This window comes from Cebus imitator, unplaced genomic scaffold (genome assembly GCF_001604975.1).
Source record: "Cebus imitator isolate Cc_AM_T3 unplaced genomic scaffold, Cebus_imitator-1.0 Scaffold235, whole genome shotgun sequence".
Taxonomy (NCBI): Eukaryota; Metazoa; Chordata; class Mammalia; order Primates; family Cebidae; genus Cebus; species Cebus imitator.
In genome coordinates, this window is record NW_016107550.1 from 3,442,676 (window position 1) to 3,445,929 (window position 3,254).

General features: G+C 59.2%; 1 protein-coding gene across 1 annotated transcript in view; it reads right to left on the bottom strand.

The window, feature by feature from the left end:
- CDC42EP5 (CDC42 effector protein 5) overlaps positions 1-2,811 on the bottom strand; it is a 7,226-nt gene extending 4,415 nt beyond the window's left edge. Inside the window, exons 1-2 of the mRNA XM_017497970.2 lie at positions 2,564-2,811; positions 1,951-2,093 (exon numbers count right to left, since the gene is read on the bottom strand). The gene's annotated coding sequence lies outside the window, so the exon portion shown is untranslated. The remainder of the gene's footprint in view (positions 1-1,950; positions 2,094-2,563) is intronic.
- Between the last annotated feature and the right edge of the window lie 443 nt (positions 2,812-3,254).

A 3,254-nucleotide genomic window follows, 5' to 3' on the forward strand; every position in this document is an offset into this window, starting at 1 on the left:
TGTGTGGCTTTGAGCAACTTACTTGACCTTTCTGACCTCCTTTCCTTATCTTGAAAGGCACGATGGTAATATAATACTCCATAGTCCTTTTGCAAGAATTGGTGGAATGATACCCGTGAAAGACTTAGCACGGAGCCCAGCACACAGTGAATGTTCAATTAACACATGCTCAACGGAGCCGCACCTTGGATCGTTCTCCCCATGTTCCACAGAGGAAATGCATGGTCAGAGAGAGGACGTAACTGTCCAACATCACAAAGCCAGTCGGGGGACTCCAGAGTCCAGAGCTGGCTCCCTGCACTCTCTTTGACCTCTTGACTCCTGGCCAGCTCTCAGCTCCTGCTTCCGCTCAGACCCAGCTTCCAGCCTGCATCTGGCACCCCCCTGCCATTGCCCTATCAGTCACCACCACTTCGCAGCACCTGGCCACACACGTGAAGGTCTTGGTTCCTGACATCAAACACATCTGGGCTCAGATTTTGCTATTTCCTTCTTGCGGGATCCCAAACTGGCTTCCCCAACCTAAAGCTCAGTTTACTCCTTGAAAAATGGGTTGGAATTCCTGTTTGTGGGTGGGTGCCCCCGGGGCTCACACCTATAATCCCAGCTCTTTGGGAGGCTGAGACAGAAGGATCGCTTGAGCCCAGGAGTTCAAGACCAGCCTGGGCAACAAAGTGAGATGTCTCCTCTCCAAAAATAAAAATAAAAAGTTAGCTGGGTGCCGTGTCATGCACCTGCAGTGCAGCTGAAGGAGGCTGAAGAGGGAAGAGCCCAGGAGTCTGAGGCTGCAGTGAGCTGTGATCACCCTACTACACTTCAGCCTGGCCAACAGAGTGAGACCCTGTCTCAAGAAAAGAAGAGAGAGAGAGAGAGAGAGAGAGAGAGAGAGAGAAACAGAGACAGAGACAGGGAGAAAGGAGGAAAGGAAGGAAAGGAAAGGAGGGAGGGAGGGAGAAAAAGAAAGAAGAAGGAAGAAAGGAAGGAAGGAAAGAAAGAAAAGAAAGAAGGAAAGAAAGAAAGATTATACTCAGGGCACTGAAATTTTATTTCCCAATTGCTTATTCCGGGCCAGGTTCCAGCCTAAGTGCCTCCCCACTAATTAAAGAATTTATTTAATCTTCAGGACAACCCTGTCGTACAGAGGCGTGATGGCTGAGACATAGAGAGGTTGAGGAACTTGCCCTGGGTCACACAGCAGCAAGTGTTGGGGGCCAGGTTTGGAATCCAGATGGACTGTAGCTCCCCACAGGAGGCGACGCGCATGCCACCCCACGGGAAATAAAATCATAATGTTTGGATTTGCTATAAAGGCCAGGGTCTTTTCGAGTTGGACACGGTTTTGGAATGCCACCTCTGCGCGCTAGCTCAGAGACCCTGGGTAAGTCACTCTCCTTCTGTCTTCACAAGCAGAAGCCTCCGGCCTCCTTCCGCTGCGCTGTGCTTAAGGCAATGAGGTCATGCTTGGAAAAAGTCCCTCAGGCGGCCAGGGCTCGGGACAGAGAGGCTGTTGTTTGTGACCCACGTGAAACAGGCAGAAAGGGGGGCGCAAGTGTGGAGCCCCGGGCGGCCTGGGCCGCGCGCCCTCCCCGCGCCTCCACCCACCCCGCTCTTTCCCGCTCGGCAGGGCCCCGGCTGCAGCCGCAGGGTTGGGGGCACCGCGGGCTCACCTCTGCCCGGCTCAGCCCCGGCCCCGCCAGGACGGAAATAACAACCCGCTCCAGATCCGGCCCGACTGGTTCTCAGACCTGTGGGAGCGGCGGGGAGGCGGGTGGGGCGAGGCGGGGTCGGGGGACCCCAGATGGGGAGACCCCCTGCGCGGCGTGGGCTTCACCGCGCGCTCCCTGAGGCCACGTGGCTGCGGCGGGGAATCGAGCGGCCGCGTCTCGGGGGGTTTCTGTCCATCTTCCCTCCCGGCCGGACCCGGGACCCCGGTCCCCCACCGCGCCTCACCTCGCGGTCCTCCCAGAGCGGGCCAGGCGCGCGCTCACGACTCTGGCTCCAGCCCCGACCCTGGTTCCGCGGATCCGAGTCCGCCTCCGCCTCCTAATCCCCGGCCCGCGCCTTCTTCCTTGTTCCTCGGGGCGGGATCTCACCTGGCAAAGAAAGTGTCATGTGGATCCCGGAGGGAATCCAGGAGCCAGGCACCCGGTCCGCACAGCCACCGCCTCCTTCGCCCGCAGGGCCCAGGCGTCCCAGCGCTTAGCTCTCTTAATCCCACGCCAGGCCCGAAAGTCAGGGCCCTCAGCTCCTCCTCCCTCAGATCCAGGGGTCCAGGCCCAGCCCCTCCTCCCTCAGACCGAGGAGTCCGGGGCCCTAGCCCCTCCTTCAGACCCAGGAACTCAGGCCCCCAGCTCCTCCTCCCTCGGACCCTGGAGTCCAGGCCCCAGCCCCTCCTCCCTCAGACTCAGGAGTCCAGAACTCTGACCCCTCTTCCCTCAGACCCAGGAGTCCAGGCCCCCAGCCTCTCCCGCTCTGACCCAGGAGTCCAGGCCCAGCCCCTCCTCCCTCGGACCCTGGAGTCCAGGCCCCACCCCTGGAAAGCGCTGTCCTAAGCCCCCTTTACCTGCACCGGGAGCTAAAGTGTCAGCCCCTCTCCGGGGCCATGGTGGTAGCCCAGGCAGAAGCGGAATCACCACCCAGTCCCCAGGCAGAGAGGGTTTTGGCACAGGCCACTCCCAGCCTTTCTTATCCCCCAAAAGTTTGCCTCTAGGATTTAAAGGACAAGAAAGCGGGGACAGAGGTGACGCTGAGTCCCCTCCGGGCTGAGTGTGGGGGCAGGAAGAGACCGGACTGAGTGTGCAGGGGAACGGGCAGAGGGGGTGGGGCTGGACCGGGCGCGCCCCCAGCCTGGCCCCTCCCCTGCCCAGCTTGGAATTTCCTGAAACTGGGGAAGTCTGGCTGTTTAGAAGAGTAATTTCTTCCAGATTGCAGCTGTATGGAGACAGAGAGAGAGAGAGAGAGAGAAAAGGGAGGGAGAAGGTCAGACTGAAAGCTGAGAGCGGATGAAGAGGTTGGAGGGTGTCTGAGGGGCAGCTCTGGCTTTGCTGCGGGTCCCCTAGATGAACTTCCATGCCTGCAGCCACTCTGTCATAGAAAGGTCATATCTCATTCTAAGCACCCGTGTCCATTGGTCACAAGAGAGTGGAGTTTGGGTGTTAGGACAATTCCTGAGGGCCAGTGTCGGTGGGGCCTGACATGGGGAGAGCAGAGTCCCGAGGCAGGATGCAGTTCTGTGGGAGGGAGGTGGAGGCCCA